We start from the raw sequence: 12,555 nt of genomic DNA, 5'->3' as shown, positions 1-12,555 counted from the left end.
GTTTCAACGCGAAACAGATTTTGAATTTGATGTTATGCAAGCTGTCGTAAATAAACTGCTGTTTTATAAAAGTTTTTTTTTTACTTACAAGCGTGTTAAGTCGTTCTATAGTTATCTGAGGTTTACATTACTGTAATCTTATTAGAATTTTTCCAGACATATATTGTATTAATGATTGATAACTTGTTTGATGTTTCCTGTATAAAAGATACCGAAAAATTAGTTTACGGTTGCAAATGGGCTGCAGTTATAATGATAGGGAAATACTATGTGTGTGGCATAATACTATCAACAATTTCGTCATTCAATATCAAATTCGGATCGTCAAAGTTATCTAAACAAAAGTTTGTACGCTCTCTTTGGCATACCGAACGCTTACGTACGTACATGATAAAAGCTTCAGCAAGTTTTAAAATAAACGTAAGGACTGATACTGACACTCTATGTTTATTATTAAAAGTTTCGATTACGATACAATACGATCTGATATCAAATATTTATCTGGAATTATTTTGCTTAAAATATATAAATTTATCTCACATTTTCCTATTATTCTTTTAATTTCTCGTAAAAAAAAATATTAGCATTATTTTGTTAGATAAAAATATTAAAAAAACATGTTTATAAGTATATGTATGTTATGTATATATATGTGTATATAATATGTATATAATATAATAATATAATAAGTATATAATATAATAAGTATATGTATGTTATAATATGTATGTTATGAAAGTAAAACAGATTAAGTGATAAGATTTAAGTAATTTTTACACTTTATTATCACATATCAGTCTATTCCAAACATAAGGAGAACTAATAATTTATACGATTACAAGATGTCATAAAATATTAGTTTCTACATACAGAACTACCGAAATTGTTTTATTTTAGTCGTTTTATCTGTTTTCTTGATATTGAACCAATACAGTTTTTAAAGTTTTTAACCTTATTCCTAGTTGCATAGATTAATTTATGTTTATGAAAAAAGATTTTACTCGTAAACATTTACTTGCTTTTTTTAAGCGTAGTTGTTTTTACTTAACTTTTCATTTAAATTTTGATCATTTTTGTTCTTGAAACTCCAAAAATAATTTATTATGTTAAGAAGTTTCGTAAAAATTGTTTCATTGCTTAGCTATTTAAATTTAACATAATTGTATATACATTTTTTAATTACTTCTTTCATAACTTTTTAATACATCATATGAGAAAGAAAAACTCCAAATGCATCTGTCTATTAAATAAATAATCCCAAGAAACTAAAACGATATAACCTGATTGAAAACTTCATTTGCTTCAAAAATATGCAATTAGGAAAAATCAGTCGCTTTGCTTCAAGCGCTAAAATAAGCTCCCATTTTCACGTCTGCCAAGTCTTGAAAATGAACGCCGGTTTTCCAGCTCCTGAAGCTAATCGACTGTTATTATCTATTAATATATTTTTGAAATGAATGAAGTTTTTGATCAGATAATATATCCATCTATGCTTTTTTTTTTTTACTTAAAACAGTTTTCAAAAATTATTTTTAATGTTACTTAAAATAATGGCTATGCATTTGACAATTTTTTATTGTAGAGGTTTTCGAACCCAAGTTAAAATTTTTGATGGTTTATATTGGTTTCAGTGTGATTCATGATGTTCCAACATAATTTGATGGTCACCTTTGTACAACATTTTCCATTATGCGTTTATGGGTTTTGATATGCCTACTGACTTCCATCATGACATGATAGAAATAGCTACATTAATACTATGATGGTTAACCATCAAGAGAAGTTTCATTCTCATGGACCAACAAACCATGATGATCCATGATGGTTTCAACTATACATTTCCATGATGGTTTAATGGGAACTCTTGTTGGTTCTCATCAAAACAATTTAGGTTTTTCTAATGTTGGACCATCATAAATCTATCGAAATTCCTACATTGGGCTGATGGTTGCTCATGATCGCTCTAACATTCTATTTCTAAGAAACTATGATGGAAATTTCTGATGGTTTAACATGAATAAACCATCAAAATCAGTGACTATTTTTATGTTGAACAATGATATATCAGTCCGAATTCCTACATTGGGATGATGGTTACTTATGTTGGTTACAATCAAAAAACATAATGGTTCATGATGGAAGTATTGACGGTCACCATCAAGATTATATTGGTACATCAATGAAAAACCATAAAAACGTTTAACTTGGGTAAGAGTGTTTAATAAAAAGTAACACTAGTTGCTCCTGGATTTTATGAAGCATTTTTAAAACTCGCTTTTTTTTCTATCTACATGTTATAAAAAACAAGTTATGAAGAATAAATTAAATATCACTTTTTATTTTTAATTTCCCCTCAACATAGTCTTTTTAAAAGGAAAATATTAATGCAGTTAATTAAATAAAGTACTAATCTATGTAAAAAAAGTTAACTTCCTCTCATAAAATATCTGTCTATGTTTTTTATCTTAGCAGAGTTCTTGAATGCTCTGTTGGCAGTCCAGTGCACTCTCTGCTAATGAATTTGATGATAAGTGAGTTAAGTGCCTGGAACGATCCCGCCATTTAACCTTGCATTGTGTTAATAGAATCGCGTGTCTTCTTCTTTTGATATGGGGATTGCATAGAATAAGAATCTTTCACACTTGTAATAGAAAAGTATACTTTCGAAAAGGGTGCGAATTTTTTTTTGTTTTTTTGTTATAGAGACTTTGTTTATCTAACGACATTTGCATAGGAATTAAAAACGTACACTTTCCCCGTTAATGGTTAAAAATTTCTCGGAAAAATGATTAAATAACTATTTAATTGTTATTTTACCATATTTAAACAAAACAGATAAATAATCATAAATTTGATGATAATAAATATTTTAAAAATTATTACATAATTATTATATTATAAGCTATGATATATGAAAAACTTTTTAAATATATTAGTACTTTTGTCAGTTTAAAATGTACACGTAATTTAAAATTTTAGTGGACGGCACTTGAACTGCGGATTTTTTATTTATTTATTTATATATTTTCCCTGGTGTAAAATCTTCGAAAAACACTATCAAACTAAAAACTTGAGGACATTTTATTAATTGATCGAAGCAAAGTTAATCAATTCGAATCAAAAAGTATAGAATTTTTTCACCTTTTTTTTTTTCATTTTTATCGACAGTACAGTGCGCAAAATAAAAAAGATATCACCCTGAATAACTTTTAACTAATGTTCTAATGATCGGATTTTCACGCACTAAGTGTCAATCTTAATGGTTCCCAGAGGTGATTTTAAATGAGCTAATTAATTAGTGCTAACTATAAATTAAGTTACGAAATCAGACTCATAAACGTACTTTTTTACATATTTAGATTCCTAATCCTCAAAATAGGGGATAGACAAAATTTCGTAAAGATTGGGTCGCAAATTGGAGGGCTAATGAGCTATATGTGTTTGGCGATAGTTCTGAAAAACAGCCAAGCAAAGTCGCCACCTCACATGGGTAATTAAAAATAACCATAGAGAAATAGAAGAGAGCAATACCTAATTTTATTCCGTTGCTAAGCAACCAAGTTTACACAATAAAAAAAATGTTCTGTGATTGCTCGGAAAGGTTTATTTATTAATAGTTAATTGAAAATATAAGTTTCTAGGCAATAGACATTTTTTCAGCTGATTTCTGACCAAAAAGCAAAATTTTTTTTTCCTTTTTATTCTTTGAAAAAAGAAAATTTGAATCGATTCATGAACTATATATGATTTTCTGAGCTTTTAGAATTTGAATACATGAACTTTTATCTGACATTATTTTTGTTTTTACGATGTATTTACTTCATTTATACGAGGGTTTCGTACTAAAATCAAAAAGCATAAGCAAAATTTTAGAGATAATTAGTTTTACAGCATTGGTCAATCCTTCTAGGCAAAAAACTCTAATGAAACAAAAAAAAATGTGCCTGAAAAAAATGTGGATTGTACAGTAATTTTAATGCACATTAACAAGGTTTCATATAATTTACGATAGTTCTCTTTTCTTTATCTGAAAAAATTGGTGAATGTTAAGTAGCATTTTAAAAACGTTGGAATAAATATATTATGTTTAAAAATAACACGTTGTAATAATATGTTTTATATTGTAGGATTCTTTCTTTAAAAAAATCATTTCATTCGGCCAAATATTCAGGTTACATGGTTTTCTTTGGATAAAGATGATTTGCAAATGGCATCCTGATGTTTCGGTACATTCTGAAGTACATTTTCACAAATTCACCATAAAATGTCGCTTAACTTATTTTTCCATTACGATCAGCTTCATTTATCACCAAATATCGCTATCATGATTTCTTTTTTTTTCCTACCATAATTTACAAACTTATTTTACGATTCTCACCAACACTATGCACATCTGATACGATACTCTCCTTTTAAACAGAGCTCGCAAGGTCCTTAAATATCAAAATGAAGGCAAACAAGCTTTAAAGATAAAATGTTTATTTTCATTAACTCCAAATATCTGGTTTCAAAATTATAATTTTAAAGTTAAAGATAGTGTCATAGTTACAATATTGATGCGTCGGTTCTCTTAGTTTTTAAAGACCACGAGAACCCTGCTAAAATATTAAAATGCAGATGTTTACTTTTACAAGCATAAAATTCTTATCAAAATAATGATCAAGTACCAAAATGTAAAACAGTATAATTAAGCTTCGCAGGCTTCAAATAATATCGAGATGGAAATAAAAGTCGGCATATTCTGAGCTTTCAAAAATAGGCACCCATTCTGAAAACTCGCCACGAGTGAATGACTTGTGACGATGATTTTTGGACAGTCAAAACAAGTCTATTTTTGTTATCATCTTTACATTTTTTTAATCAATGAAGTTTTTATCTTTTTGCTTCAGTTTATTGGGATAACTCATTTAGTAACACTGTAAATTAGATTACTTGCTCGCAATATTAAAATTAGTTTTACGTAAGATAATGGCATAGGATCATAGATTGAAAAAATAATAATTAGTCACAGCTTTTAAATATAATTAATGCAGTACTATATTTTTTAGAACTTGTTTTAAAAGCATTTAAGACCGTGAAAAATAATCCGTTTACAATTGAAAATTCAGTCGAATTAGAAAATGGAATGTCCCCTAGAACCAGGAATCAAATTTAAATAGTTAAGACAGTTATTTCAAACATGTTAACGTTTCCGTCCTACTCGAAATTGTTTGAAAATGTATTTTTAATTTATCGATTTCAAAATTTATTGTAGATATATTTTAGGGTATAATTTCTTTAATATACTTCAATAGAGTTAATTTTTATATCATTATTTCCTTTAAATTATTAAAAGATTTTGGTTAAAATAAATTATTCAAGCTATATGATTCAATGCATTTATAGTATAATAGTAAACGGAGCTTCCTACGCATATCCTTATCCTTGGTACTGCTATCAACAAATCAATGGAATAAGTTTAAATAGATAATAATAGTTAAATTGTGTTTCTCGCTTTAGCTTTCAAGCAATAATATGTTTAGTTCAAACAGATTTCAACTCTGGAAATAACGAAATTATTGAGTAGGTTCCTCGGAGCAATATCATTAGGACGAAATATAGGAAAAACTTGCATTCATAGTTTTTGTAAAAAGTATGTTAACTCTCTCGCGGAGTATTTATTAATTTTTTTCGCCAAAATGGGTTCAGAAATTGCGTATTGTATATAAATATTTCATATCAGATGATTATACTCTAGAAATAGCATGGTTTTGGAATCTTCTTACAAATTTCAATTTTTAGAATTTGCTGTTTAAGAAAACATGGCGTTTTTCTGATGAAAAGTTATACTTTATATCTTGCGAATTGCGCTAAACTTGAAAGTAAATAATTTTAACATAAGTAAATTTCTATGCATCTTTTTTTAAAGAACGGCTTTCTTGAAGTTAACTGTTTAATACATAAGCTTAAACGACAAAATTCGTCGCCAGTTCGAATTTGTTCATTTAAAAAACAAAGCATACAATTGTGGCTTTTCGAGTTGCACTGATATGTATTTACTTTTCACAGATCAAACAAATAAGAAACAATAAAGTAAAGAAATAATTTATTTGTTGCATGAACTTGCATGACATTGTGACCCCGACAGATTTGGTGTGCACCCGTTACCATTTAATACACGGGGATTCTTCGGCTGGCAGGATTCGAACTTTCAAATTACGATAGTAACAGGAAATTTTTACTAATTGCTGCGATGAAAAAAATATATGGTCAAAACTACTAGAATATGGTTAAATTTACTGTGTTCCTGACTCGATGGAAACTCCTAATAGCTCGGTAATTTTTACAGATTGTTGACTGATTGATTTTAATAATTTTGGTAAAACTAATTATTATGCATGCAGTTTCATAACATGTGAATAAAATTTGGCAATTTTCTCATGGCATCTTAGAAAATTGTATAAAAACAATTTGTACGGTCAAATTTAATTTTGAGTTTTATATTAATCGTGTGTTAATAAGACTATAATTTTGAAAGCTAGGATTTTCTGTAAACCATTTTCATATGGAAGGAAAAGCTACTAAATAAATAGTTTAACTAGCATGCATATTAGTTTTATTAACCAGAAATATAGTTTCCTTTTTTCAAATATCTCATTACCATCCAGTACGGTAATTTTACCAGAAATTTTTTCTTCATGTTCATTTGAACTATTTTTTGATAAGGAGGTATTATATGCTGTCACAACTTTGCTTCGAAAATAAACAACTCTTATTAGAAAAAAAAAACACTTTTTCTCTCTAAATTCAGAAAACAGCCCCCGATAGTTATCAAGATTTATTGAATTTTTTTGAACCATTAACAATTTGTAATAAAGTATTAAATGCTATTTGGGCTTAAAAAATTAAAGAACTAAATTTTGAAGAAAAAAAAATTCTAATCATAGAATAATAGTGTTTCTTCCTGATTAATGACAATCTTCAATAACTCTAAAACTGAAAGATAAGCTCATTAGAATTCTAAAAATAGTACCATAAGCTGAAAGGAAAAAAAGGATACAACTCATGAAAAAATTATAATTTTGCTAAGGCAGCGGAATTTTATTGTCCTGAGAAACAAAAAATAATACTAATAAGTTTTCAGGGCTTAAAAAAGAAAATTCACCCCGTTTATTTGTTCTGAAAACTAACCATAAATCGTCAACTCCGTACTTAATATGAATTTTTCCAACTCTTTTATTTCTTTTCACATCTTTAATTTATCTTGAGTTTTTCTCTTTTATTGTATACGAACGTGTGGTCTTTTGTTGGCTATTCGCCAAAACGTAATGACGTAATTGTTACGTAGTTGTGTTCCTAAGACTGCGGTTGTATTTGAAAGTCAGTTTATTCCGAAGCGAGTTTATTTCACCGAGAAGTATTTGTTTTGAGAACTAATGAAATTATGGCATTTTGTTTGAACTTATTTTGAAGTGTAGTTGGCTTATTTTCTTCATGATAAGAAAGTTATAATTATTTAAATTTAAAGTAAATTTTATTGTTATACGGAATAATTCTGGAAAAACATAGGTAAGCATAATTATATATTTGTTTTAGAAAGGCTTAGTTTTAGTGGTTTGGAATATTTTTCCCTCGACTTACTAATTAAAAATTCTGAAGCTTTTGTGTGCGAATTCAATTATAACTCATTCGAATTATAACAAAGGGTGCTTTCTTAAAATATAATAAATTGGAAACATAAATAAAAAATTAACCTTAAGATAAATAGTTAAATGAATAGTCAAAAATCAAAAGCTAAGAAAATGAAATAAAATAAAAAATAGCCAGAAAAAGGTCAAGAGAAAATATTTTCAGAACTAATAGAGTTATGGCATTTTATTTAAACTTATTTTGAAGTGTTGTTGGTTTATTGTTTTTCTTAATTTGACAAAAAAAGTTGAAATTCTTTAATTTTAAAATAAATTTTACTGTTAGACGGAATAATTCTGGAAAAAATAGGTAAGTAAAATTATCTATCATTTTTAAAAAAAATGGCCTAGTCTTAGTGGTTTCGAATATTTTTTTCATATCTTACTAATTGAAAATTTTGAAACTTTTAGCGTGCAAATTGAATTAAAATTCATTCGAAATATAATAAATTGTATTTTCTTAGAATCTAATGAATTACACAAGCACAAATTAAACATTAACTTTAGGATAAATGGTTAAATGAATAGTCAAAAATAGTCAAGAAGCAAAAGCTAAATGATAAATTAAAATAAAATAAAAATTTTAGAGTCGAGAAAACACTTTTGCATATTCAGTTTCAATTTACGCGATTTTTTTCTATTGGATAACTTGTGCGTACCATTCAAAGAACTGTTTATTAGCCCCTATATGACCCCTATGTGTTACCTTCACATCCATGTTTTTTCAAAATAACTTTAAAGAATCATTGGTTAAATTGATTTTTAATGCAATATTAAGCATGTTTCCGCAGTATTAATTTGAAGAATACGATTTCTGCTTAATTTATTTTTAAAAAACAACCAAAATGTAAGCACTTCTCTATCATCTATGACCTCACAGGTGGTGCGCGTTCCACCGATTGAGAATTATGCTCTCTCAAAAAATAAGTTCCGCTTTTAACCACAATGTCAGTACCGATCGTCAAAAATTGTTCAAAATTCAATGACGTATTAAATAAAATGATGTTTTCCTTCAAACTTAACCAATTTGTTATATAATCAAGTTCATTAAGGATCATTTTTATTGTAATATTGTTCAACTTTACAGTCAAAAATTGCCGGTTTTTTTAACAGACTTGTTCTGTACATTTGACAGTTTAAAGCTGTTTTGTCTTATCTGCTAAAAATAGGTGTCTGTATTTAAATGACAGTATTTTTCTGCCAAATAAACGGGATAAATGGTTACTGGCACCTCAGCTGGCAGATAAAATTCCGCAAATTCGAAATTTTTTTTTGCAGTGTCGCAGCTTGTTTAAATGATAAGCATAAGTTGCTTACTTTTATTAAATTTCCTCAGTTGCTTATACTTATATTTTTAACTTACATTTCATTTTTGAAATTATAACTAAGTTTTTTTTCGATATTATAAAACTTAGAAATACAAACTTCAATGTATTAACCAAATATATTTTAAAAAAGCATTAAATATTCACCCCCCGCATTCGAAAGGTTTATTTTACTGCTGTTTTTGAAAATAAAAGGAAAATTTATTTTGTTAATATGATATATGTATTGAAATCTAACCAAGATTTTCAGAGGATTTTATTCCTTAATTTAAAAAAGGCAACATTATTTTTGTTATTATTAGCAAAGACATGTAGTCATATAGAGTAGGAAAAATACCAAACGATATGTCTAAATTATCGTTTTACAAACTGAGGATCACGACACACGACTGAATCGTAACTCCTTATGGTTCCCAGCAGCAAACTATGCGCTCGTTGAAATCTGATAAAATATAACATGTGCTCAATTTTTACATTAATTAACATATATTTTAATTATTTAAAACCAAATTCATACCAATCTTGCGACTCACATTCATACTAATGGATTACTAATTTTAACATTGAATAATAGTTTATTCCTTAGTTCTATAAAAATACTTAAAAAATAACCTCGCAAGAACGTGTGATGAAAAATCATAAAGAGGGAAAATGATAGAGATAAGAAAAATCATAGAGATTCTCAATAATTATTTATTATTCAATTTAATATTGAACGAAAAAATTTGAAATTTTTTATACCATATTAATATCATATTAATTCACATAAATGTTTTTAAAACTTATTATATAAATCCTTGATATTTATAGTTTATACCTATTATGATCATTAATGCATCTAAAATATATCTAATTTCAGAACTGATAAGTTTATGCTTCTAAACTGAATAACTGCTGTAAAATTATTGACAATTTTGATGCAAAAACAGCTTATACTTACTTTTGAATATTATTGATAATTAAAGTTATAATCTAAACATATAATTCTCTTTATTAGAATACAAAGAAATATTGCAAATAAATTTTAAGCTATATCTATTTCTAAATATCTAGTCATTTAGTTTAAAAATCAATTATGACTACACTTAGAAAAAAATATGGACAAAATTGAAAGAATATGGTAAAAATTATCGTGTTTCTGGTTATATGGGAACACCAGAAAAACTCGGGAATGTTCATCGAAGTGCTTTGGCAATAATTTTGACAAAATGAACAATAATACATAATTTTATAATATGTAATAAGTATATAATGTGCTAAAGTTTGGTAGTCTTATTATGGGAAAGCATGACATAAAAACAGTTTATTTTGTTAAATTTTCTTCTCAGTTATCTTTTTTTACTAAATGTGGGGTAAAGAGGACTATAATTTTGATAAACAGAATTTCCACTAAACCGCTACCAAATCAGAGGAAAAATTACCAAATTAATGGTTTAAATACCATGTATATATATTTTTTAAATCAGAATTATGATTTTTCATTTACCAGAAATGCCATTACCATTCACTACTGTAATTTTACCAGAATTTTTTCCTCTGTGTAATATATTTTTAAAAAAATTCTTTAATAATTAAATGATTGGTTATGTTTTTTATCCCGCTGCGAATAATAAATTGAATTAACTATCAACATAAAAAGCCGACATTAAATTAATAAAACCTGAAATATATACTATTCTTTGAAAGTGCTGTCTGTCGAATTAAACATAAACAAATTACGGGGCCTCTGAATAAAAACTGTCATCTTCCCACTCACAAACAAAGCCATTTGAGAATGTGGAACGGTATATTTTATGATGTCCGAAGACATTGTCATTACTTAAAATGCAATTCCACTAACTTAACTCTGTAATTGGGATGGCATTTATTCAGTACTTTACGGTGGTTGGCGAAAGATTAAAAATAATGAAAAGACACATATATAACCTACATTTATCCCAGAGTATTTATTGTAATGTCACGTGTCTTCATTCTTTATTAAACTCGTTTAAGCTATTTTTACTTTACTTAAACTTGATGGAAGAGAAAAATGCCTTTTGTTAAATTGCCCTGGGTTTATGAGTTTTCACTAAATTTAGCACACATCTTGCAGGATCTATCAGCTATAATTCTGAGAAGTGGTTTTAATAAAATGAAGAAAATAAGAGTTTGCTATCCCATTTTAAAAGTATATATTACTAAATTTCGTGATCGCAAAAGGTTAGTTAGGAGCGAGGGGCATGCTTTTAGCAATTTTAGACCCCTTCTGAGCAAGGGGATCGTGCTTGGGTACGAAAATCCATTAATCGTTTCCTTTGCCTTATATTCAACTATAAGTAATCGAATTTGAGGCAGAAAATCAAATAAAAGGTGCAACTTTGCACAAAGCAAAATGCAGTTTTTTAATTCATTACATAAAATTTCAAGTAGAATATTTTTTTGGTCTTTGTGATTTTTCTGTTTGATACCTGGAACTTTTGTGTTTGGTATTTGGATCTTTTGTGTTCTTCTTCAGTGATTAAAATTCTAGACTTCTAAAAATTTGGAAAGAATTTTTTTTCTTCAAATTTTTATCTTCCCAAATATAACTTGCATTTCAAATTTGAAACTTTTTAATTGTTTTTCCCAATTTTCGTTACATTTTTTAGTTTAAAAATTTATTTTACTTTTTTTTAAAGAAAAACATTCATTTTAGAAATTGAAAATAAGAAGATTTTTCTTTCTCACTTAAGCATTGATCATTTTCTTTCTCCTTTCTTCTAAATATAAAATAAGCAAATTGCAGACCCTATTATTTTGAGGCAATATTTGGACGGTCCCTTTGTTTAAATTATCCTACGTGATTTTTATGAGATTTAGGAATGTTATTCTGTGATGAGAAATACCATTGGATGATAAAAGAAAGAATAATCTTCAATTTATATTGTTAAATACTACTGCCAGTTCATTAATTGCACATTTATATACATATTAAGAAAGTTAAACTTAAACAGTTTTTATTGATAAGAAAATTCCAAAGTTTTTTGGGGAAAAAAAAGGGAGAAAAAAATTTTTATACTCCTTTTTAACTTCCAGAAAAATCCAAAAATGTCCAATATTTCAAATAAATTCAAAACAATTGAACATTTAGGCGTATTTTTCCATTTACTTGAGATGAAAACTTTTATCTAAATCAAAAACGCAATTTATATTTAAAAAAGATTAAAAAAGATCTAATTGGCAAATTGGTCAGTGAAATCTTAAGAGAACTAATTGACCACAGCATGCTTTTCAACTTCGGAAATGGAATGTTTTAAGTGCGTCACTTACAACCGACCGTGCACTTCATTTCTGGGCGCTTCTGGAAAGAAATTTCTCCTCAATGCACAATTTTTTCAATGAATAAAAAGAGAAAAACTAGTGCTTAAGAGTGCTGTACAAAAGCTCTAACGAAATAACACTTTTCAGAGAAAATTGTTACAATCATTTATAAAAACTGAAAAAAATGCTCATTCCTTTTAAGCATTCTTTTCAACCAAATACTTCAATTTTAACTTATTTATTTTAATTATTTTTTTTTTTATTTCTTACTCTCTCTCTCTCTA

At 27.3% G+C, this 12,555-nt stretch overlaps 1 protein-coding gene across 8 annotated transcripts in view; it reads left to right on the top strand.

Annotated features, from left to right (window-relative positions):
* The window catches only part of LOC107442127 (neuron navigator 2), a 524,062-nt gene that overhangs the window by 140,020 nt on the left and 371,487 nt on the right, over positions 1-12,555 (top strand). The window contains exon 1 of one of the 8 annotated variants that reach the window (XM_071180176.1): positions 7,373-7,548. The exons of the other annotated variants lie outside the window; for them this stretch is intronic. The gene's annotated coding sequence lies outside the window, so the exon portion shown is untranslated. Of the gene's footprint in view, positions 1-7,372; positions 7,549-12,555 lie in introns of those variants that run through there. 8 annotated transcript variants of the gene reach the window in all.

The sequence above is a fragment of the Parasteatoda tepidariorum genome, chromosome 4 (assembly GCF_043381705.1).
Source record: "Parasteatoda tepidariorum isolate YZ-2023 chromosome 4, CAS_Ptep_4.0, whole genome shotgun sequence".
Lineage (NCBI taxonomy): Eukaryota > Metazoa > Arthropoda > Arachnida > Araneae > Theridiidae > Parasteatoda > Parasteatoda tepidariorum.
Note: the sequence above shows the minus strand (reverse complement) of the source record. Positions and strands in the feature narration are given on the sequence as shown.